Raw genomic sequence first — 27,196 nt, forward strand, 5'->3', positions numbered from 1 at the left:
CTTTCTTCCATATCACAAGAAAAACATAGTTCTTGCATACTGAAATGCAAAAATAAAAGTTATATGCTGAATAATTCAGAGGAATAAATTAGTAGCTTCAATATTACCCATTATTAAAATCATATGTTCCCTGTGGTAAGTAAACGACAACTAAAATACCAGTCATACAATTCGAACTACTGTAATTGTCACACTTCAAATTTTTTCTGTGTAACAATACAAAAATATTTGGGGTATCATCACAAAAAAAACTGTTTTCAGAATTAGGATATCATTATACAAAAATCTAATCACTATGATTTCATTCAATGAAAGATAAATATGAAAGAAACTGTTCTCGGAATTAGGATATCACTACACAAAAATCTAAATTACTAAGATTTCATTCCACAAAAGATAAAATAACAGATATAATTATATTCAGCATACTAATAATATTTACATACAAAAATATCAGGTTCATATATATAAGCAGTGAACATACAAATGCGTTAAGTATTAATATCCTTACTTGATCAAATAATTTTATAAATAGTCTGCCCTAATGTATAACTATGAGCTTTCAATTTTGCATTCTATAATGTAAACTTAACTCACCTGTGTATTAATAAAAATTACTAATTAATATCTTTGCTTACCTCAGTTTAAAGTCCTTAAGACGTTCTGCACTTTCTTCTGAGGAAAGAAATTCAGGGTTTTGTTTACAAAGCTGATGAAAAGTGTACATTAAACATTCAACATGAGACAACTGCAGTGCGGTTCATCAGATGGAGTGGAATTTTCAACATTCTCGTCAGAGGGTGGTAGAGGCATGTACTCCTGAAAATAAACACAGTTTTGACTGAAAAAACTAACATGACCTTGTATTTGATATTTTTAAACAAATTATTTTGAGATGTTAAGAATATCTTGCCCACTCTTCATGGATCAAAGCAGTTATTGATGTATTTAATATTATATAAAATATCTAGTCAAGTATTACTTATGAAGCACTTCTTTAAAACTTTTTCATTCTATGGGAAATGAATTTTGCTTGGAAAATACTATCAAATTTCTTTGAGTTTATCTAATATTTAAACTATTTTTCTGTTTACTTAGAATAAACACACTTGTTCAAATGTTAAAAACACAAAACAAAAGCAGAAATGCATATGATGAAGCAGAGCTTACTTAAAACAAACAGGCTTAGAAAACCCTAAAGGCAACAGACTAGAGTCCATACTAAATTTGTTTATGTGTATATTTGTATCACTATAAAAGTAACTAAAATTAGAAATGTACAAGTTTATATAAAAAACATAAAGGAAAAATATTTGTTCTAATTTCTCATGATATTCAATATCTCAGTCAATGTAACAGCACATAATGTGGAATGATTGTAACTTGTTTAAACCATATATGGTAATATTGTTGTTCCACTGTGTTAACTAAGATTGTCTAAATGCAGCTGCAAAGCAATTAAACTAAATGATCAGATTTAAGTAATAATTTTGTCCTGAAAACTTCTTATTTATTTAGAAGGTTCAATGATAATGCAATTGAAATGTGAAAATATATATTTTTATTCTTAGCATGAAAGTAACTTTTCATTTACTTTGACTCAGTAAAGGCTTTAAAAATTTGTAGGCAAATCCTTAGTTACAACTAATGATGAAGAACCCATTTTTATACAATAAAGTTTGAAGATAGTTTGAATAGATCTGATAGAAACTTTTTAATAAATGTATGATATCTTGACAAGCTTAGGCACCTAATTATAACAATATGCTTGTCAAAATATTGTAAATTTGTAAGAACATCAGATTCACGATAACTGAAGAAGAAGGTCAATGTAGTTTGCTCCTCTACTAGTGCTTTCTACCCATACCAACCATTTTAAATATATAATTTTCTCTACAAGTGGGTTTCTCATCATCACAGATTAAAATGTCTGAAGTTGAATGTTTCCCTTTTTTCAAAATGGTATTTTACAATAAAATTAGAAATTGTACAATTGAAAATTTAAATAAATTTATGTTTTTTTAATTTTTTCAGAAAACTAGACACTAATTAAAAAATTCAAACAACTTCCATCCAATTTATTTACTGTCACTGTAATAATATAATACACTGGTGAGATGAACTTAACATCTTCATCCTTAGAGTTAAGAAATAAAAATTTCAAATCCAAAACTTTGTAGAACAGGAAAAAGTGTTCATGCAATTTAACACATTTATGTTTAATTCTCTCAACACAGATTCAGTCAATCTGACATAATGCATAACCTCTTTATAATCACTTAGTCTTTATAGATTTAATATTTCTTTCAATTTTGTATATCTTAACAAAATTTAGCAGTTTTTCACATGCTAAAAATCATATTTTTTTTTACCAAAATAGTTTTAATGAAATAAAAATTTGCCTATGAATATACTGAGTATTTGTTTTGAATGCCTCCATGTGCAAAGTAGTTTTCTTTTAAGATTAAAAATACTTTTCATCATCTCAAATATTTCAAATTTCTTTTGTGTAATCCCTAAAACTTTATAAATATATTTAAAATGTTTATTTTCAGTGAAACTTTACAATATTTATCTGTTATTTTCTCTACCCTAACTCAAAATTAGATCAGTCAATTTGACAAATCTCATAACCACTAAAAAAATTAAAAGAAATCCAAATTACTTTGTTTCTTTCTAGAACAATATCAAATTGTAACATGAAACTACATTTAAGCTTTAAGCTCATAACAGTATAACATCTATTTATAATTAAATTTTGTTGTTTAATTGTCCTCTGAACTGTCATTATTATCTGCACCATTATAAGTTGTAAATCACTCAAAGTACAGCTAAAATTAAACTATCAAATTACATTACCCACAAGTAACAACAAACTGCTCTCATGTGTAATTCAATAAATATTTTTATTATATTATTTGTATTACTTATTTTACCTCATCTAACCTTAACTAATTTTTTTAAAAATCCTATTTTTACATTTTAGTTACTTTTATAACAATAAATAAAGAATAAATAAGAAATAAAGTACTTATCCAAACTTTTTTTTTCTTGCTGTCAATTGTTAGTGAAACTTAAGCCTAATGGTACAAATGCACCAAAGAACATAGAATAATAAAATGCAAAAAGCAGACAATTTCCTCTAACAACCACAATTTTTCTGACTTTCTAACTACAAAACAGTGGCCCTTACAAATTCATCCAAGCTAGCTATTGTGATTCCTATGGGAACTGAGCCTGCATTACATTTTAAACTGGTATTTATTGTCAGAACATAACATATCATTTGTTAGATGAAAACCTTGACTTTCTATTAGTTGTAGATTACATATAATTGAAAGCTAAAGAGAACTCTTAATAAATCCTCAAAAAGAGGATGTGGCAAGAGGGATCTGATTTTCTATTTTATAGCTCTACAATTTAACAGTTAATTTATCAAAAACTAATATGACACAATATAATACTGTGACAAAAAAAAAAAAGTATATAAAAATATTACCAAGAGTTTGTTGAATACAATTTCAAGACACTTCTGGTTTTCTTCCATATTTACAGCACTAGGTGACATGTCTGCTAGCAGTTTTAATAACTCCAAAGTAACGTCTACTCCTTCTTCTATGGTGGGAAGGTTTCCTAGCACTGGGACAACTTGATTACAAACATACTGAACGAACCGACCTGAGCCAACATATGGCTAAAATATAAATTAAATGATTAATTCTAAATCTATGACTGTACACCAATTATCGTCAGTTTTAAATCATGTTTTTATGTTTATTTAACTAGCACTAAATTTTATGACATTCTCTTATTAAACATTTCTCAAGATGTTTTGCACCAAAAAAAAAAAAAAGAGTTAAAATTCACGTTTCATTTTGGCCATGTATGTCTTTATATAGGAAGAATATTAATTAATTTGAACTTCAATTCATCAATAATGTTGCTGTACTTTTACTGTTTGCACTTCTTAAAAAACACAGTACAATGCTTTAAAAATTCCCATGAAAATTGCTTTTAGTAGTATATCAGATGACTCTAATGTGCTGAAGTTATGGAATGCTTCTTTTGGCAAGCATATTAAAAACATAATAATGTAAAAAGGGTTGTATATATGTAACTATGTATGTGATGAAAATAATACAATGTGGCATTATCTATTGAATGGCATCGCAAGCAAAAATCTATAAAAAGTTTTCCACTTCAAGTATTCAATATTTAGACAATTAGAAAAGTAACTGAAATGTGCAACAACCATTTCTTTATGATAGAACACAAGTTTAAATAAAAGTATTCTCCTTACAACAAGAAAACAACTTTCACTAGAACTGTACATAGGTTTGATGACATCTTTATTGATGTAATTTGTAAATATGGTACTAAAAATGTATTTCTAAAAAAAATTATTTTTCAACAAAAGGGTGACACTTTTTATATATGAAACTCTACAGTTTATATCAACACAATATGAACATGTTTCCCATGCAGCACTTCATCTTTTGTAATTTTTTTTCCAAAAGGCACTGAATTAGTAACTACCAACACAAATAGCCACCCATAGGATGACATTTCTGCAAATAACTTTAATATAAAGTATTTAATGAAAATTTCTTGATAACCCATGAAGTTATTTTAACATAAAAAAGGCTATCCAAAAGCTGGCACATAAACATAGAATAACACACAGAAAGGTGTACAACTTAAATTAACATACTATTTTAAATTACAACTGAAGAAATCAGTGATAATCCACATAATCCTTGATAATGAAGTAAAAATAAATTTGAGCAAAAAAAATAATCTATAGAATCACTGTGTGCACATGTTTTCAAATTCTTCTCAAAAGACGATGGTGATTAGTTTTTGGAAGGACTGTGTATCAATTCAGGAGTCATGTTTAATATAGGTGGTTAGTGTGGCATTTGGTACACATACCATCATACTAGGTTATATATTAGTAAACTCAAGTAGTAATATATGTAAACAGATTTCATGCAAGTCCACAAATACTTTCAGATTGAATGTTTCATCTATTTCAAAAAATGAAAATATATATTAAAGAAAACAGTTAGGAAACTACTTAACATTTAATACAAAATATTGTTTAAGCTTCACTGTTTGAAGGATTAACAACCAATGAATTATAATTATGATGAAACTTTGTAGAATGGACAACAACTGCCTGTTGTGGAGACACAAATGTAGAGGATGATGTTTCAAAAGTTGCCCTCTACACTCATGTCTCCACAACAGGCAATTGCCATCCATTCTACAAAGTTTCATCACGAATACTCTGCCTAAACAATCTATCAAAGAATTATAATCATGACTGAATTACCAAACAAAATAGCTATAAAACAAAGCTTGTAATTATTAGATTGCAATGAATCTGAGACAGGTATCCTAATGGTATTATTCAGCCAAAATTTCAGTAACAGTTCAGAAGACTGGTTAAGCTTCAAGGTTTAAGTTAGGTCTAAATTTACGTCCTAAGTCAACAAAGCAAACTAATCCTTGTACAAGCATCAACAATTCTTAAGTACCTTAACTAAAGTCATCAAATACTGATATTCTAGATGTTTTCTTTAACCTTTTCCATTTCCTCACACTGTTTACCAATTAAATGTTCCATGATTACAAATTTTCTTTGGAACATGCTAACATGGTTGATCATACACCTTATGCTCTCTATATGGATAATCATGCTGAATGTAGACTCAAATTTAAGAATGGTGTATAGGTGAAGCTGACTGGGCTATTAAAATAACTGAGAAATTGAATGAGATATAAATGTAGTGTTTTGGAAAAGGCCAAAACAAACCATGAAGAGAAATCAGCAATAAAACAAAACAAATAACATTCTCAACTGGGTCAAAATCCTGACATAAGGTGTAGTAGCAACTGTGTTAAACATTCTAGCAATATAAAATCTCAGCAGTCAAATAAACACTTGATCAAGCAATAAAACAGTCATAAAATAAACTACTTAAAGATATTTTATATAATTACAAATTACTGAACAGATAGTATTAACAAATTCTTGTCATTTACATTCCTCTAAGAATAATTCAACTTTTGCAAGTTTCAGTTAACTGCAGCTAAATAAATGATAAACCTCAAATCTTTATCCCAAACAATATACTTTGCTCGAAACTAAGAACTCCTCAATCATATAACTACCAGAAAAGAATGATTAAAAGGTTTTAAAAGCTTTAAGAATAACCTTTTTGATAGAAAACATTTAAACAGAGACATCAGTGAACCCAAAGAGAATATTATACTTTTTATTGCACTCATTGTCCAAGTATACACACGATTATTTCACTTGTTGGTACACAATTAAAACAAATAGTAGATAAAAGAAAACTGAAGGATGTATTCAAAAATAATAAAATTATTTTATTAAGAAACATCCTAAAATTTTTTGTAGATTACTGAATAAACCTTAAAAAAATTTTTTTGTACAGTAGGTATTTTTAGCTGTAACAGAAAGAAATGTGCTTATGTAATTTAGGTTATATGAAATCTACCAAAACAATACAAAAATAATAACAAAGAAGTTTTGTTTTTTTTATTAATAACTCATTTAATTGCAATTATAAGAATGTAATATATCTTTTTAAATCTATAAATTGTGGTGAAAACAGTTACAAAGACTGACTAAAAGTATGAACATATAGAATACATTTTTTGTTATTATAATAACAAAAAAAATAATTAAAATAACATTTTAAATTTAAAAACAAAGTATACTGATTAGTTTTATTTATTTTTGAATATTTGTAATGTACTTATTTGTACGTTTGGAAAGCATACATATTTAATTTACATTATTTATGTTTAGTTGCAAAGCAATATTTGTATATTTGTTTGTCATAGATTCCGAGTAAAACTACAGTGGAGCGCCATTAAGCCGTGGACCAGTAAACCACAAAATTGCTTAAGCCGCTGTAGCAAGTCTTGTGAGTGATGTGAGTGAGGATTATCGCAGCTCACCGCTAATTTAAGAACATGTAAAAACGCGGCTTACAATTTAATCCTGGCTTTATAACTTCAAGGGGATATTTAAAAAGGATTTCCTTTAATTTGGGAAATAAATAAAATATATTACAATAGAAATCGACCGTTAATCTACCTTATCCGCTCTCTATGTCAGCTTTATGGAGGCCGCCATTGTTGCCAATCACACCTCTCCATACATTAAAGTTAATCTGCGGTATTATTTTTAATTCGATAATCCGATATAATGATCACGCGAATGGCCGTATGAGGCTCCTCAGTGGAGCTGTTGGCGACTTCGACTTTTCAGTCACAAAGGTTGAAGCCGTGGACCACTTAAGCAGGTTGACCCCAAATACCTCGGCTTAAAGGGGCTCCATTGTATTTCCTGAAGAGTGACCTTTGAAGTTATGAAACCAATAAAAGAAATTAATGAAATAAAAGGGTAAAAAAAGATCTGATGTTCCAGTGTTTTCTTATTTGTATCCATAAGTGAATCTAATTAAGGTTTTGGTTATACATCTTGGTGAGACATGTTGCAAAATAAGTGAGAGATGTTTTGAACAAAAAATACATAATGTTAACAGTAATGTTGATAAGCAAGTCTACTGACATTTAGGCATCAATAAACACAACCTTCACATTACAAAGTAGTTGTCTTAAGGTCTACGCAGTTGAATATCCTCATGTGAACAAAAGGAACACAGTCTTATTGGCAAGTTGAAACAGAAATGTTAGGGCTTGATCACTCTAGTCACCATTTTGTCAAAAACTAATGATAAGCTAATGTAGTGAAAATAAAATCAGTATTACAGCTTTTCTGACAAAAATGTACAATACAAACTTTGTTATTTTGATTGTGGTTGTTTGTAATGAGCAGTAAATATTTTTTTGACAAGAGTTGAATAACAATGTCATCATGCCATTGGTAACAAGATTTCTGTGATTGATAGGTTATAGAGCACCCAGCTAAATCCAAGCTGTCAAGAATTTCCCTAAGCACAGGGGTTCCCAACCGGTAGGTCGCGAACCCCCCCAGTTTAATTTTACTTGTTTTAAATCCCTTTCTCACCAGGTCTAAACATAAACATTGCTTCAATTTAATGTTTCCTTCTGATTCACTGTTGTTTTTAATGAGCAGTTACTGCAACCTACATGTATTACATTTTCTTGTTTCTCTCTCTCTTTTTTTTTTTTAACTAATGGTTTAGTTGCCATTTGAAAAGAAACTCCTGTAGTAAGATATATTAACTAATGAAATTTCAAATGACCAAATTAAAATACACATCATTTTGTACATTCAAAATGTTTATTAAATATAGTTGGTACCCATTAATTGCAAATGCGCATTAGCAACTGCTCATCTAAAATTGAGCAAAAACTGCAAAGAGCAGTATTTATAGATCTTTGGCAAGAGAACAGGAAAACTTTTTGCAAATTACAAAAAACTACAAGTGTCATTTTTTCACATGGTAATTTTAAAATTTGCCTGGTTGACCTATATTATAATCTTTATTCAATGCATAATCTGGGAACAGAACCAGCACAATCATCTGCTAAGGCAGGGGTTCCCAACCTTTTGGCACTCACGACATGAAAATGTAATTGATGAAATAAAATTAATGTTATCCCAAGCTACTTCTAACAAGGCTATGCGACTTCCCTGCCAAGGCTTCGCGACTCCCTAGAGTCGCGACCCTGACCGGGTTGGGAACCCCTGTGCTTAGGGAAATTCTTGACAGCTTGGATTTAGCTGGGTGCTCTATAACCTATCAATCACAGAAATCTTGTTACCAATGGCATGATGACATTGTTATTCAACTCTTGTCAAAAAAATATTTACTGCTCATTACAAACAACCACAATCAAAATAACAAAGTTTGTATTGTACATTTTTTGTCAGAAAAGCTGTAATACTGATTTTATTTTCACTACATTAGCTTATCATTAGTTTTTGACAAAATGGTGACTAGAGTGATCAAGCCCTAACATTTCTGTTTCAACTTGCCAATAAGACAAGAATTCAACTTTGTGAACTTGATGATGACCGAAGAATGTCAAAACTTTGTTTGCTCCTCTACATAAAATATTTTCTCAACCCAAACGAGCCATTTTTACATATATAAGAATTCAACTGGCTGCTGTACATACATCATGCTAGATCACCATTCCAACCAAGCAAAGATGCACTTTCATACTGTTACTGAGACCTCTCTCACATTGTTACACGTATTGAAATGTCACATATCACATGGTTTTTCCAACACAATTGCATTCTATTATCTTCAAATAATCTGTCAGTGCAACTCCACCTAACAATGAATTTCAAAGAATTGGATTCTTTATGTATCAATAAAATCTATATACTTCAATATGCTGTTCAGGCTGCAATTTTTTGTTGCATGATAACATGTTCCCATGTTTAAATATTAGTTGAAGTAACAAATGTTATGAATAATTTTATTTGTTGTCAAAAGTGCTGCATTGTGTAATAGTCATGGAAGAATATGATAAATAAAAATAAAGTAATGAAGCAGTCTTTTAAATAAATTTATTTATTTTAGATTTGAAAGAAAAACTACTCAGAACATAAAGAAACAAAATATTACTAACACCTATCACAATACTGCATTTATAGCCCTGATTTTTCCTTATAAGTAGAAGATATTCCCTAAACATATAGTATCGTAACCCAAAATGTCCCCAAAATATCCTGACTCAGATACATCACTGTATAACTAACAGTTTTAACTAATGTGCTTCTTTTAAAAGACAAATATTTCACTATTTTATGCATGGTGGTTTGGTTTATGACACATTTTATAATACTGTTGCTATTTGGCTTTGTATTTCTCTCTCTTCTTATTAAATAATTTTAGACAATTATCAATAAAAAACTTAGGGCAAAAGTTTTATACTAAAGATGAAACGAGGAAAAAATTTTAAAATGCCCATACTCTATATTCAATTACCAATTTTAAGATTTTAGATTCCTGGCAAACACGTCTTGAGCATATTTTACACTGATTATATCATTCCAACAATAACTATGCAGCACATGTTTTTCTGCAGATGGATGTACATAGTTCAAAGTGTGAAACTGATCAGCATTGCTAAGTCAGTAACTTTCCTCTTCATCCTGACTGAAGCATATGCTTACATTCTCTGTGATTCTACTGTTGCCCCAGGCAGAATACATTAAACTTGAAAGACTAAGGATTCCTAGGGGACTACTTTTGCCCCAGGTTATGGTACATTAAACCTGAAACAATAAAAAATTGCTAGTAGGCCACTGTTTCCCCAGGCAGGGATACCTTAAATATTGAAAGAGTAAAGGATTCTTAGAAGTCTGCTTTTTCTCAAGCCAGAGATAGACTAAACCTGAAAGAGTGAAGGATACCTAGGAGGCTACTACTGCCCAAGGTAGGGATACATTAAATCTGAAACAGTGGGAGAAAAATCAGCTGTCTTAAGATGAATTGATTTCAAGGAAAAGTAAAAACTGTATGAATACATTTATAAATTCTTCTGTCATGCTGACAAGCCTGTAAATGACTGTATTTAAAAGTTCCCAATCAATGTTTACTAACTCTTAAACAAGCACAAAATCAGGAAAGAAAATATATACACTACCAAAAACAACAACAAAAAACAAAAACATAAAAAATATCTAAATATAATAAAACACTAAATCATCTTAGCAAATCCAACAACTGCTCAACAAGTTAAGAGTTTGAATATCTGTGACAAGGCCTTTTATATATGGTTTTTGTTATAAGTATGTTTCTTTTGGAAACATAGTTATAGTAGAAATACTACTTATTTCACTTTACTACATACTAAATATATATAGCCTACCCCTTTTCATTTTGCTAAGAATTAATAAATTTCACTAAATTAGAATATAGAATAGAAAATTTTAAAATTATTAAAAATGTTGCAAATATTACATACTTATATTTTAAGAAGACTTAAATTTAGTTTGAGTTATGGTTTAACACGTTCTTGTTTAAGTTTTATATGAAATATAACTAGCTACCTTATCATTCTATGCAAAGATGTGGTTTAAATCAAATTTTTTTCACTTATTTCAGCTTTATGTCTTTCAAATGAGTGATAAAAGGGTTCTCTACTGTTAGTTTTCAATGGACAAAAAGGACATCTTGCATACAGAGCTTTCACAGACATCTACATTGCCTTTTTTATAAATATGTTTATTACTTATTACCATTCTTTTAAAAAGCATTCATTTAGAATTTGATGTTTGGAAAACAAACCTTACATTACATAAATAAGTAAATGTGGAATGCAAAATACATTTATTAAACTGTAATTAATTTAATAGTTTTAGATCTTCAATTATTTTTGTAATTGTTTTTAATAAAACCCACAAAAACTAATCAATTTGTTCTGTCAGTATTTAAAAACTACAAATACTCTAATTCTTTCAAAATTTATTTGTTTTTACTTCAATTGTTTTTAATGAATTTTAGGTGACTTTATTCATCATTTGATACATTTACAAAATAAAACAACACAAAATCTACATCTCAAAACACTTTAAAGTGAATTTAGAAATAGGCAAAAATTTCTTGAGTCATTTTTGCGAAGCAAGAATAATACAAAATAGTAAACTTACATTAAAAAAAATGGCATAGCTTGTCTGATACATTGCATGACCCTCACAACACTATCAGAATCTGTGTGCTGAAAAAAACAAAAAACAATCACTGTATTCTGTATAGTTTTATGGTGAAAAGAAGTCAAACATTGTATACTGCAAGCATGAGAATATTTTAGATATTTATTCTAAATTTGAGTAAAATTTACATGTGAAATAAATGCAGAACATGTGCGTGCACATACAAATTCATTAAAACTTTACAAATTACACTCACAAACTGCAACCTAATCAATGCTATTTTTGATGATGAGATACCCACATGAAGATAAAAATGCATCTTATAAAGACTGAAGATGACCTAGGAAGATCAAAACATTCTCTGCTTTATTAATAAAAGTGTTAGTACCAATACCACTTGTTCAAGATACATTTCAAATCAAAATTAGTTTAGACTTTATCAAATGTTTCATACAATATCAAATTCATTTGCAGTCTGTATTATTTATAGATTAGAAACAGACACAGATGGCCAATTTGCTTAATTACCTTTGTATATTCATTCAATAAACATCAAAACAGGGAAAAACATTCTTTCCCACAGTATAGGTCAATTAAGAGTAAAATTGGTGAAACTGCAGACATTATTCCTAACTCACTACTTAGTACTTCTCAAGTATACTGTCAAAGTAAAATACAACAGGTCCTTTTTCCTTAAAATATTTTTTATAACAATTTTTATCAATAAAATACAAAATTCAGATTTTTTTTAAAACTCATAAGATAGTACTTGAACTTAATACTTCAACAGAAACAGTATTCTAAAAAATACTGATACAGAACTGTTCCCCTGAGAGAAATCTGTTTTTCATAGCTCTGATACAGATAATTAATTTTAAACCAAAGGACTTCTTCAAGCAATCACTCTTCTTCTCTAGATAATTATTAACATTTTTGTGTAACTACCAGTTAACTTATTTCCTTTGTTATTTTTCCAAATTTAAAATTATTTTGACTCTTTTAACACTTCCAGTATATAGTTTTTTTTTTGTACATGTCACAAAGTTTTTCTCAGTTACAGTACGATGCAAAAGTTTTAAGACAATAGAGAATATTTTGCCATTTTTTTCCATTTCATGGGTTTAATTCTTCCAAGTAGTTACAAAATGTAAATTTCAACATTATGCTATGGTAATGCTTCACTGATCCATCTTGACAACTGAATGGGTGAGTATATACTTATCATTCTTTAGAATTTTCATACACTTGTCCTAAAGGCACATCATAAGCATTCTGTTTCATGAACGTACTGACCAAATGCAGGTGCTGAAATAACTGTCATGGTACCAAATGCAGTTTTCTAACTATATAGAAAGAAGCATATGGTACCAGTATTGATAGAAGAAATCCGTTCAACTGCACTTCAAAGTGTTTATATATTAAGTTTTGTTCTCATGCTATGACCCAAAAGGCATAGAGAATTGTCAGTAGAGCAGAAAATTCGCATAAAAATTTTAAAGGATGCTGGTTGGACTCTCTGACAAATTTCTGTAAATTTGAAATGCTCCTCAAACACTGTCATGTACACCCTAGATTGTGAGACTGAAACAGGTAAGTTTGAAAGTAGGAAAGGAACAAATAGAACACCTAAACTCAATGATACTGATATTAAGTATCCCTCTCTATGCAGCCTTCAGGACAGATGGAAAACTACCACTGATCTCAAGCATAAAATAAACAACCATGCACTAAATGACAAAAAAGTGTCCAGATCTGCAGTATCAAGAATACTCAACCAGAATGGAATATCTGGCCATGTAGCAGTTAAAAAAACTATACTTCAATCTCCAAATATTGTCAAGAGATTGAAATTTGCTAAGAAGTACAAAAACTGGACTGTTGATGATTGGAAAAGGGTGTTATGGATGAACGAGTCCAAGTTTGAAATATCTAGTTCAAAGTGTAGGTTGTATAACCGGCAGAAGAAAGGTGAAATATACTTACCTCAATGCATAGTAACTAACATGATGTGAAAAGGAATGTGATGGCTTGGGGGTGTTTTTCTGCTGAGACAACAAAGAGATGTAATAATGAATCAGTGGAAGAACCATCAGATACTTATCCATCATAGTATATCCAGTGACTTTGATATTATTAACAAAATATTCTACTACCAAGAAGATAATAATGACCCCAAACACTCATCCAACCTATGCAGAAATTACTCAGCTAAGAAAGAAGCTGCTGGAGTCATCTAAATGATGAAATGACCCGCAAATAGCCCTTATCTCAACCCAATGAAGCAGATCTGGAATTTGATAAAGCATAAACTTAACTTTTCCTAAGTTATTTCCAAAAAAATCTTTAAGAGAGTGTATTAAAGTCATTTAGAGTAAAATCCCAAAAGACACTTTGTCTAGATATGTTACAACAATGGGTAAAAACAGTCTGCAATTATTAAAACAAAGGAAAAACATGCAAAATATTAACTGTTGGCTGAACTCAAGCACTTCCAATGACTTTCTCCTGTATAAAATGTGAACATCAATGAAATTTTAATGTTTCATTTACAATTTACCTTCCACTGTTAAAGTAACTTGAAATCTAATTTTTGACTTTGTCCTAACATTTTTGCACAGTACTGTATATTTGAAATTTTACCAAATTACTTTCCTGTCCTGCAAAACTTTGTCAAGAAAATGTGTCTAATAATCCAAATTTTAAAATTATACAAGTTCACTTTAAGACAATATTTAAAATAAATCCTGAATTTTCCTAGTACTTGAATTGTGACATTTGCTTTCCAGGTAATCTCTTTTCTCTAATTTATTTACTACCTCTCCAAGAAGTATGAAATTTAATGAAAATTACTCATTTTAATGGTGCTATCTCTCACACAGGAAATAATTTTTATAGCCTTCAATCTTTTTTGATTTACAGCAATAAAATAGAAGATAAGATTCCTCTTGTCAAGCCCATCTGTCACATCCCCATCTATCAGAAATTGACTATAGTTCTTTCTGCCTTTAAATACTATATTATTTAAAACAAATAGACAGCTAAGGATTTAATCTACCAAATGGCATGTTATATTAGATTGTTTTCTGCAGAAAGAATTATTTATATATATATATATATATATATATCACTTCCATTTCACATTTTATTCCTAAGGGAAACACATTAATGAGTTTAACTGAATTATTAAAGTCTCTTATCACACAGTTAGAAAGCCATGTTTTTAGTATGTTATTTGGTGCATTGTTTAACTAAATAAAAATTATTTAGAGCATTAATATTAGAATAAAAAAGTAAGGTTAAGTTTCATTGACACTCGACGGAAAAATAAAATAAGACCTAGATAAATACTCTGTATAATACTTGTTTTTGTTTATTACACTATGTAACACAAATTTTGTTCCTGGATAGTATGTGTTATTTCTTAATTGCATATGTTGTAAACGTACATAAACTGGCCATTATTCCCTTCAAACTTTGCTTTTGTGACCTAAATAATGAAATTTAAAAATTAACCTATTTTCTATTCAAAAATGGGCAAATTTGCACATTTTCATTTACATAAGGTCTGAATAAAACAGCATATGAATCAATATTTACATGTATTTGTGCTAAAGATATACAAAAATAAACACAAATGTTTAGAAGTGAGTAGTTTATCGTTATTTGCGACTGTAATGTAAATCACTTTCACGTATCAACCCCTAAATATAGTCTCCCATCATGTTTTCGTTATACACTCCTTGGTAGCAGCTTTCAAAGTCCAGTATACCTTAGTGGAAGTGTTCGCCTTGCTCTTTGAGGTGCACCAAACGAGCCAGAGAAAGAGACAGATACATATTCCTATTATGGCGCAGCACAGCTTTGAGGCTTCTGGATGAGCCATCAATGAAGAGGTGCCACTTGTTCAGGTTAAAGTTAATTCCAATTGCCTTGCACAGACTAGACACATTGTGGCAGAAGCAGATCCCATCTTGATGGATGAAGAAGCTTGAAAAATGTCAGTGATTTATATGCAAAAACGGCTCGTTTGGGTTGAGAAAATATTTTACATAGAAGAGCGAACAACAAGGTCGAAATGTTGTTCGCTCTTCTATGTAAAATATTTTCTCAACCCAAACGAGCCATTTTGCATATAAATTTCTCTACAAGTGGGTTTCTCGACATCACTAATGTCAGTGATGTTTCCTCTGACTTGCGACTTACACACTTTCATCTAATAAATCCCACTCCTTGAGCCTAGATGTCAAAAGCTCAGCATTCAACTTTGTTAGACCAAAATCTCTGATAAGTTATTGAGGTCTCTTTGGTTGGGGTAGTATGGGTTTCTCTCATCAGCTGCACCTCTGAAATTGTAATCTGGATCTTCGACATATACCTCCTCTTCTCATTTGCTGCTCTCTTCTGAAGATGGCTGTTTTTTCTCTGGCAGAGTGGCTACAGGGAGCTCAGGGCAGTGTGGCACTGGGGCAATGGATGATGGAAGGTCCGGATACATGATAGCAGATGCATTCTTGCCAGCCCAACGTTTTGAAGGGTCCATCATGCAGAAGTAGCAATTGCTTGAGTGGTCGGTGGGTTCACACCAAATTCTTGAGTGGAATAGCTAACTTCGTGGCTCTCTTTTCCCCTCTGTACGAACCTGCAAAAGAGCAAAATAAAATTGTTATTATGAAGAATAAATTTATTTCATCCTCAACTAATGTGTTAGAGGTTCATGCAAAATATTTTATATGTGATACTTTTTCTATACAAATGGAAATTAAAAAAAAATATATTTAAATTTTAAAAGGTTTAAAATTTGTATAACATAAAAGCTTACTATTCAAGCAAGCAAAAATTGTCCCTCTTACCTTCTACAGGTGTTTTGCAGTGCTCGCAGGTAAAATAAGGTGCCCAGGGTATGTCTTGATCTCCGACAAGCATGCCAAAATATGCCTTGTATGCTTCACACATTTTAGCAGATGCTGTCATAAAGTACTTTTTCGCTCTTGTCTTGATAAATTGGCCACATACATAGCAGAATGCATCTGGAGAATACTTGCAGCTTCTTGATGCCATCTCTGATAAAATCAGATATGTCTATGTGTTCACTTAGGCAGCTAGAACCAAACTGAAGTAGTGAGTCCCAATTTTTATATATATATATATATATTACTAAGAAAAGTTCTAGAAAATTCTAAAATGTTCTTGAAAATTCCTGCAAGTTTGAGAAAATTCTCTATCACCTACTCAGCACTGAAATCTACCTGGAATGTTCTGGAAAATGGGTAAATTTGAAAATTTCATTACTCATATCACAAAAGCAAAGTTTGAAGAGAAAAATAGATGTTTTTTTCATTTACTTTAGACATAAGAAATTGGGGAAATAACATTTTCTGCCCAGGAACAAGAAAAACTTTTGTTACAGAGTGCTATTCTTATTATTATAAAAGTAGCTAAAATGTAAAAAATAGAAGCTTTTAATTTAAATTAGGTAAAATAGATAATAATAATAATAATAATAATAAATTTTCATAAAGTATGCTTGTGAACAACTCATGAGTCAGCCACCCAGTGCATTATGTAAGTTCATAGGGTAATATGAGCTCCACATTTTTGATGAATATATCAATTAGACATGGTTCAAAGAGTAATAAACAGATGGCTATTACAAGAATAAAGCTATTTATGATAAATAAATGTAGCTTCATGTTATGATCTGTAGTAATTCTAAAGAGAATAAAAGGGGTAATTTAAATTTTAATTTTTTTGATGATATATAGTTAGGGTAGATAAAAATATGAAGTTTCACTGAGAAAAAATGTTTATTTATGAAGTTTTAGAGATTACATAAAATAAAATTTGATATTTTGCAGACATAAAAATGTCTTTTTAATCTTAAAATGAAAAAACTCTGCACTTAAAGCTGGATTCCAACTGGACTCTATATATTCATAGAAAACTTTTCAGTGAAGATATTTCATTAAAAATTACTCTTAAATTTACATATGATTCCCTAACTCTTACTGAAAGCTTGCAGAATTTTGTAAAGATACACAGACAATTTTAGTAGTTACAGTATCAAAACCTTAAAGGTCATTTGGGGTCAGTTCTTAAATGGAATTTAGCCAAGCATGTAGCAAAACAGTTAACTTACAGCATCTTACCTCAAATTCTTTGTCAATGTCTAACATATCAACAGCCATATCTACCAATGCTTGCTGGCCAGGTATAGTCTTAGAGATTTTAAGACCAGATAAAAGGTTCATTAAAGTAACAAATTCTTCCCCTGTTACATCTTGCATTACCTGAAGGAACCACACACAAAACAGGTTTGTAACCATATATTATTTCAACAAAATTATTTTAAAGTTTAATGTTCTTAAGACTAACATGAATTCCACTTTAAAATATAAAAGGCCATTATGGATAGCCTTCATTACACAGCATCCATATACCAACATCATAAGGTGTCTCTCTCACTTTTTTTTTTTTACAAAGTTTCATTTAATTATTTTAAAATAAAACATGCACACAATTTAAAATATTTTATAAAAACTTGTCAGTTCCACACTTACATACAATTACAGCATATGACAAGAATATTTCTAAGAATATTCAGGCTAATCGTAATAATATGCAATATGATTCAGCTATAGGTTGCAAAATCAAATTCTGGTTCTATTGACATATGTTTGAGAACAAACTGTCAAAATAAATACATCTGATTACTGTTCTCAATTACAGCATTAAATGCACAGCATTATCGTCTTTCATGTGCTGTGCCTTTAGCATTCTGCATATATCAGAATTACCTTTCATGTGTATTCTAACAGTCAAACTCTCATAACAAGATCCAACTGATAACCCACACTCTTCGGCAAGCTCCCTGACAGTCAGACATCGATTTGCCCACACCAGGGTGTTGATTTTGTCGACATGTGGGTCGTCAGTTGACGTGGAAGGGCATCCAGGACGCTCATAATCTTCAATGGACTGTTGACCATCCTTAAAACGTTCATGCCACTTGAAACATGCTGTACGCTTCATAGCAACATCACCGTAAGCCATGTTAAGCATAGCAAAAGTTTCAGTCGCAGATTTTCCAAGTTTAACACAAAATTTCACAGCAAGTCGTTACTCCTTCAGGTCATTCATTCTGAAATCCGCTAAACGAAAAAATTGCACTTCACTTAAAACCGCGTAACTAATACACAAATGAAGATATCTGCAATCGGGAAATGGCGTTGTAATCAGCTGATCTGTGCAAACCTAGCGACACCAAGCGGATTCCCCTGGAACCAACTGGAGCGCAATTCAAACAGTCCGAGTATTTTTTGAACAGCCCTTGTACTTGGTATTTCTAAAAACGTTTGAAGTTTGTAAGGGAATGCCAGTGCATTTAAGAAATATTTAATTTTTAGGCCACAGTAAAAAAAGTTGCATTTCTTCTGAAGAAAAATTCAGTTTTTAACACCCAATCACTATTTACTAGTGACCAGTATTTTCAAATTTAGCGTGACTCCTCATTTATTCGTACCATCAGAAACTTGCGTAAGGTATCTAGGCAAAACCATAACAGTTGCAAGTTAAATGTTCTGGTTTAACATTTTTTGACAATTGCTCACTGCTATAATGCTTAGAATTTTAGATCATAATACTTAAACATGTTAATTTAAGCTAAAAACAGACAATCAAATATGGTCAAGCATTACAAAATGCTTCACAAAAAAAAAAAGAGGATTTACTTTAACAAAAGAATTATGGTCAAGTACAAACAAATACATGCCAAAATTAAACAGAACCGATAACAAACCCTTTTTAAATAGTGCACAAGTTTCCTGTAATACCTACTACTACTGTTTCTTATATACATTTCATACTTCATTTGACTATACCATATTTCTAAGTATCTGAGATTTGCTAATCATAAGTGTAATTTTCTCTCATGATTTAATATACAATTACACTGTCAATGAATACTAACATTAGCTACAATTTTACAGAAATTATGCTAGCCTTCTACATTAGAGTTATAACACTATATACTTTTAACATTCTGAAGTATGTAACACCACACACTCTTTACTTTAAACTTGAGAAAATATTCTAAAACCACTGTGTGACTTTTTAGGTATCAATGATAACATTGCTTTTTTACTGAAAGCAAACTTTATTTTAACCTAAAACTAAAAAAATAATACTAGATGTATTTATGAGAATATTTTCTCCTTCTTTGGATAGTTATGCATTTACCATTGAATAAAATTTTACCTTTTTAGACTCTTGAAATATGTACTCTTCTAGTTCTTTGGTCATAACATCTGATGGTAAAGCCTTGATTTTGTTGTTTAAGAAACGAATGGCTCTTTCTCGGACAATTTCCTCCCCATTAAGTATTTGAGAAAACAGTCCACCTAATGTATCTAATAACAAAGAACATGAAGATGAAATTAAAGCACAAACAAAGTACTTATTACTGTAATAAAATTAAAACATTTTGTAAGGTGCTGGACTATATGTGATGTGTTACATATTGTAATTTATCTAGGACGAGTTTTTGAGATTTATTATATTATGTACATTAGGTATTCAAATCTTAAATAGCCGAAAATTTTAATCCTAATTTAGTACTTAAATATTTTATAGACGGTTCAGGTCCACAACAAACAGATTAATTCCTAGTTGATATAGTTATACTTTGCTTTAGCTGGCCTCATACCATTTAGAAGATGATATTACCAACAAAGATACTTAATATCCTCTTAGAAATACTAACACCTGATGTTAATTCACTGAAGTTAGATGATTTGTAATATTCAAAATCTATAAATGTTCCTGGTAATATTATGTAGTTTTCAGATTAATAACTGTTAACCACAGTTATAGCTCTCGAGGCTCAGTGAACTGACTGTAACGACCAAGCAATAATCAACTGTCTCTCAGTGCATCAGTTTAGATACTAATAAGGTGATATTCTGGAAAGTTAAAAAATATTCAAAGATACACTAGTGTTTTTATAATACACATAACATTGATTCTTACTCTTGAGAATCTCCTCCAAATTTAGAGAACAAGCAAGACTTATGCAATACACATCCAAAAAATGTACATCACATGCATTAAACAGAAACAAACATAGATATTAAAATAAATGTATTACAGTAAATCCATTACAGGTGACATTTGAAACAATTCTGAGAAAATTATATCAATCTAAATAGTCGATGAACCTAATTTGTAAAGGTAGAAGAAGAAAGGTTATCTACAGAGGAATGTTGTCAGAGAATGAAAAGGCAGGAACAAGAACCACCAAAGGAGGTTATGCAGGCAATGTAAGAGTGAAGAGCATGTACAGAACACAGAAGTCACCCCCAAACAGAAATGTTTATAGGAGAGGGCATGTGAACAGAATGACACAAACAAGCAACCAAAGACATAAAGGAAGAATGTTATCTCACAGGTTCTACATGGTTTCAAAAACTCAGAAATGTTCCCAAAAACAGACTGATGGAGAATAGGAGCTATCCATCAATTCCAGTGCTAGATAAAGAAACCTATGACAAGACAGAATCCCTTCAAGAAGATCCTACCAGAAAAAAACAACAAAAAAACATTAAAGGACATGGTTGAGTAGGACAATCACACCCCAAAACCCCTTCAGGAAATCAGTGGAATGACTCAAAAAGGAGGTTATGGTGACCAAGTACCATAGGAGAGCTATAAGGGTAAGATGAAGGCAGGAAAACTAGGTATTGGAGCAATGGGTACTATTTTCAGGGTTAGCCCACCACAATGGTAAAAGCAATTCCAACTGCTGGGATTCAAGGGTTGATTTGCCTGAGGATAAGTCAAAGCATAATGTTCAGAAACCCATAAAGATCAAGACATGCTAGCATTAACTCTCAAATGAAAAAGTGTTCAGGATGTATCCTGATGTCAAAAGAAAGAGGGAAAACAAGGTACTCTGAAAATGGGGTATCATGCAACAAGGAAGGAACAAAAATGAGGTATCATATAATAGGGAAGAAACAGACTTATAAGAAATCTTTGAAATTATTAAAATGAAATGCACCTGGGAAATCATATCCAAAAAGACTGCGTTAGGCCTAGCAGATTCAACAGGAGAGAGTTGGGAAGGCACAGCACAGTTAGGTGGAGACAAAAGGAATTATTAAAATCCTCCTCATTATGATAAATCAGGAGGAAACTGAATACTGTTAAGAGAAGGTTGACTCATAACAATCAATCTCTTGACAAATGATAGCTGAAAAATCCTCTACCAAAATTTTGTAATAAAGTGTCTTGTATCTCACTAAAATTAATATAGATAGTTATCATTTCTCATTACATCTTACCTTTAAAAGTAACACTTATAATCCTTTTATAAAATAAACACAGAGGAAAAAAATAAATTGACATATATATAAATAAACTGTATGTAGTATAAAAAAAACATATAAAACCATGATATATTTAGATTGCCTGAAGGCAGGTTTCCATCAGGAAATACTTCTGGCATGGCACTGTAATTTAGGTTTAAAAATTTACTATCCCGAAAGGAAGCTGTATGACAAACTGATTACAAAGAAGAAAATAAAATGCAGCAAGTTCAATTTTAGTTATTGGCAACACAACTTTAAAATTTCAATGTTCTCCAACTATTTGAGTAGAAATAAAGAACAAACATACACAAAGAATATAAATTTGCAGTTTTGTTTCATGTGTTGACAGGTTTCGTTTATGCAGATGGAAAGTTAAAATTTTTCTACTGACCAGATAAACATCATAATTGGAGAGGGGAGGTAAAACTCAAATTAGGGTTAACAGTTTGGATTTCTCTTATTACTTTAAAAAAATATTAATAAAATATATAACAAAACAAAATTTGTTTTATTTGTGGGCATATGATCTGAAAAAAGACAATTTAAAAAAAAAACACTTCATGATGTTATTTGCCCTTGTGAAGAAACATGAATTATCACACTTAAAAAAAAAGGTCAAGATAATGTAAGAAATGAAAGAGTGGATTACAATTTGGTTAACATAAATAAAGTTTTTTGAGGCAAGCATTTGCATTGTTACCTTTTGCACTAATTCTGAAAACAGTCATCAATGCTGCATGAACTACTATTAGTTCACTTGATTCATCTGTCTGCAAAAGCTGGGCTAATACATCAGCAATTTTCGGAACAAATTCTTTGTTCTCTTTACAAAAACTGGGTAACTCCTTTATGGCTTGTTTTCTTATCTGTTACAAAACAAATATTTCATGGCTCTATTATTTACAAGAATATTTCATGAATTTGTACCATAAAATGAATATATAGTGACTTTCTATTTTAAGGCTATAAATAATATCCACATTTCAAAACATTCACTTGGAACTACTATAACTTTTACAAATGTAACTTGGGAAGTAACAATAAAGAAATACATTTATTCATAACCTTCATTATGTAATCCCCAATTATTTCATCTTACTGCTGAAAAGTATACAATACAAAACTGTAACAAAAACTTCCTTATAAATATCCTCCAAAAAGCTTATATTTTAAGTTAAGGAGAATAAAAGGTGTTAGACTGATGATAACAAATATATATCAAAGAACAAGAAAAATGTTAAATACATTACTCAATGTTATAAATTAAATTTTATAACAAAGAATAAGATTCAAATTTGCATTGTTTAAAAATGTTTGGCTGCAAAAACAATGAAGAAAACAAAAGTCAATATCTTATACTTTTAAACAAATATGTCAACATCCATGTTCCCAAAGTTTTACTTGGTTGCATCAGGCCAAAAGCAAACAACTAAAGAAATATACATTTAATAGATAAAAGGAGAAAATGCTCCAAACACAGCACCTACATATATATAACGTGTGAAGAACATATATAGTAAAGAAAATCCATTAAGACTGGGATAAACCACAAGTCTCTCATTTTTCTTATGATGCATATTTTAAATAATCTATTAGATACTAAGAAGCAAAAGTACCTATCCCCTGTGATGGGAAGTGTTTAAATTAATGATCAATTTAAATTATTTCATGGACTTTAAAAAAAAGATTGTGTTACACTTGAGCTACAGTTCTGACCTACTTACATTGCCCACCATGAACAGTAACTGTTATGAACAATTCAGTCATGCCAAGAAACATTCAATAATAACATAAAGTAAATCTACATTTTTTTTCTGAGTCACATTTTGAAATGTGAATGAGAGTATGGTTAATTTCTAACAATTTAGTGCAGAATATCTTGCTGGCAAAATAAAATTTGGTATCAATTTTATTCATATCTGTTCTTCCATCATTTAAAAAGTTTTGAGCTATGCCTGCATATGCTGCTTTCCAAACACAGCATGGTAAGCAGCCATGTAAATGGGGACAGACACCATGGTCCACTATGTATGTATAAGATACAAATGAAACAATAACAATGATGATTTCATTTTTAATTTCAATTCCATGCTTTTTCTTCATAAGCACCTACATTTTATGCTTATCTAATTGAAAAATAGATGTTGACTGCACTGAGCTTAGATAAAACCTGAGACACTTCAGCTGTAATGGCAACACATAAACTTGTCAAAAACAACTTGAAAAATAACCAAGTACCAATAGTACATAAAAAAAAAAAATATACTGGTAATTTTCTTTTCACATCTTTACTGGTTCTACAATTGAAACTTTGGTGTTCTAAATAAACATTAGCTGAGCACAGTAACATAAAATGTAAGCTTTAGGTCACTGAACTATCATGCCTTGAAAATATATTTAACAAGTGAGCCAATGTTTAAATCATAAGTTATCTTTAATATACCTTCAAGCCATTACACTAGCTTTCAAACTACTTACCAAACTTCTTTGTTTATTAGTAGAAATAATTATCACAGCTTACTTTAACTAGCTGATATATGAATAAGGGTTTAGGGCTTTTTAATATTTTAACCCTAGAATGCCAATGTAGGGTGACTAGTACAGTTAAACCTGTATACTAAAATAACCATGGTGAAATCTTAGGGGTAAGTTTGGAATAGTCTTATAATACAGATCAATGTGTGTTCTAAGATTATGAAAGTGTGTTGAATTTCATTCAAGAATATACATGTATACACAAATAAATACAACTGGTTTGTCTGATTTATTACAATCACACAAAAGCTATTTAAGTTTAGGAGCAACATTATGGTTTACACTTACAGATGATATTCTTTTAACTTGGAACCATAATTTGGTATGAGTTTCACACATTTAAAATGTAAAACTCATTATCAATGTTAACATTTTCTTAAATCAAAATGTATTTTCAATGATACCTCTACTCACACTACAGCTATTACTCAACTACTGGAGTTTCCTTCTTTTGCTCATCTCAGATTTGGTCTGAATACTCTGGTTTTTATTCCCCACATATATGCTCTTGGCAATCTGTCTCATGACACTCTTCACCTACTTCAATGAGCTCTATATCCTGGTATTGTATATAAACACCTCATTCACTCTCTAATACGGTCTCTTAATGGGGGAAAAGAGCAGGAAAATGGAACAGGAGGTAAGTATTATTGGAACTACATTTTTAATTTGAGAAATGTTATCTTCCAAAATGTACAAATGTACTGCTCCTTACACAAAAACTAAAATTCCACATTGATAGAGTGGCATTTTTTTTGTTTTTGTTTTTTTTTTTTTTCCATTACTAGCATTGTATTTATTCAATATAATAATTGGCAGGGACAGGCAGGATCCTCTTATGCTTTTCTCATAATAGTTCACGAGTGTCAATCCAGCACAGTACAGTAATACCACCCAGTCTGCCTCTAGGTGATCTTATGAAATACCTCCTTTCTACAGAGCCTGTTGCAACCTAGATAAAGTATACTGAGTTAATGGTCACTAGTGTAAAATTGGTCTGTTAAAAGCACACCTGCCTGGGCAGCACTTGCCAAAGAATGAGATCCTGTGAAAAAAAAGAGTTAAGGGACCACAGAAAATAAACAGACAACAATATTAGTAATAAAGATACTCAAATCTCCTTATCATCTAATGGATGTGGTTAAGGTAGCTACATAGGTTAGTTAAGAACTCTCAGAAGAAGATATTGCTAGAACATGCAAATAATGTGACTAAACGTAACACAGGACATCCACATACCAGCCCACACAATATCCACCAGTGAGCATTCAACCAAGCCACCAGACACAGAAGTGTGGCACCTGATAAGATGCAACTTGTAGAAGTACCTCATCTCCAAAGAGAGCCCAGAATAAACAATATGTATCACTTTTTGTACCCACCCTGACAAAGCAACAAATAAATTTTGAGAAATTGAAGGGTTCCAATGAATAAAAAAGTTAACACCTTAAAAGATGTTAGCAATAGAAACATAATACATCAAGCCCCTCACTAGACATGACAAACAATCAGGATTCCATCAGTCATAAAGGTGAGAAACAGTGGTCAGATGAAATGAAAAAAAGGATTACTTTTAATGGCTGCCAGTGTCTTATCATAATTACAAAGAACCTGTTAAGTATACAAGTATGTAGGTAGAATGATAAAGCTTCCTGTGCAAATGCAGCACAAACAACTCTGACTAGCAACAAATGAATAAACCTTAAGGTAAATATGATACATAGTACATAAGATAAAAAGCATGTAATACCATCTTTATACCCTAGTTAGGTAACTGAAATGGTTGTTTGGGTTGAAGAACGCAAAATAATTTCAGTAGGCCTGAGAGCACTCTGAACTAAATTAATTTTCATCTTGGATAACAAAGTAGTTGATAAGGCCACCTTACTTATAAAAGGCAATAGTGAAAGATACAAAACCCCTTTGAAAAAGCCAAGTAAAAAAATGAGTTAGGGTTGGTACTTTTGGACAATACAAATCCAACGTACCTCTTAATACACCCTTGTCAATAACTGTGCTACTTACAGTGATAATTGTCCATTGTGGGCTGCACAAAACTGAAACAAACACATGGCAACCACAGAAGTTAACTCCCAATACCATGTCAAAAACTGCAAAACCTCCATTATGATGCTTCAGAAATAGACGAGAAGGAAGTGGAAGAGATTAGCACACCTGAAGGTACTGCAAAATTAGAAACCAGTGTTCAGTCAGCCAACCAATCTGGTATTATCAAAAGAACCTGACAAGGGGTTGAACAAATCATAGCAAAAACTCTTTGTACCATATGAATCTGTAGGAAGGTATAGAGGTGCAATATTATCCAGTCCTGTTTGAATGCATCTTCTGACAATGTTTGAGGGAAAGGTACCAGAAACCAAAATAATGGTAATTGAATGTTCCAATTAGTGGAAAACACATTGATCATTACAGTAATGGACATCAGTGTCTATATAATGGATCCAAAAGAAAACCTTGTGAAACAGCATCATGCTGTAGAGAGAACCCAGCTGGGTTTAAATAATTGATTTAGCACCAAATTCATTACCCTCTAGAACACATCAAGCTAGCAAGATAATATAATGGGTGTGGGTCCAATAAAGATCTAAGGTTCAAGAACAAAAAGACTGGACTGAGTGCCCCCTTGATGGGAAATGTA

The 27,196-nt window shown here is 30.9% G+C and overlaps 1 long non-coding RNA gene and 1 pseudogene across 2 annotated transcripts in view; both read right to left on the reverse strand.

Annotated features, from left to right (window-relative positions):
* Positions 1-619: 619 nt before the first annotated feature.
* LOC143234945 (apoptosis inhibitor 5-like) overlaps positions 620-27,196 on the reverse strand; it is a 33,463-nt pseudogene continuing 6,886 nt past the window's right edge. The window contains exons 3-9 of the transcript XR_013018870.1: positions 22,703-22,868; positions 19,892-20,043; positions 17,785-17,925; positions 11,636-11,703; positions 5,588-5,702; positions 3,500-3,694; positions 620-819 (exon numbers count right to left, since the gene is read on the reverse strand). The product of XR_013018870.1 is annotated as an apoptosis inhibitor 5-like (transcript). The remainder of the gene's footprint in view (positions 820-3,499; positions 3,695-5,587; positions 5,703-11,635; positions 11,704-17,784; positions 17,926-19,891; positions 20,044-22,702; positions 22,869-27,196) is intronic.
* On the reverse strand, positions 14,101-16,728 carry LOC143234687 (uncharacterized). The gene is made up of 2 exons (XR_013018760.1): positions 16,489-16,728; positions 14,101-16,277 (listed from the first exon to the last, which is right to left on the reverse strand). It is a non-coding gene; the product is annotated as an uncharacterized LOC143234687 (long non-coding RNA).

This window comes from Tachypleus tridentatus, chromosome 12 (genome assembly GCF_004210375.1).
Source record: "Tachypleus tridentatus isolate NWPU-2018 chromosome 12, ASM421037v1, whole genome shotgun sequence".
In the NCBI taxonomy this organism is placed as follows: domain Eukaryota; kingdom Metazoa; phylum Arthropoda; class Merostomata; order Xiphosura; family Limulidae; genus Tachypleus; species Tachypleus tridentatus.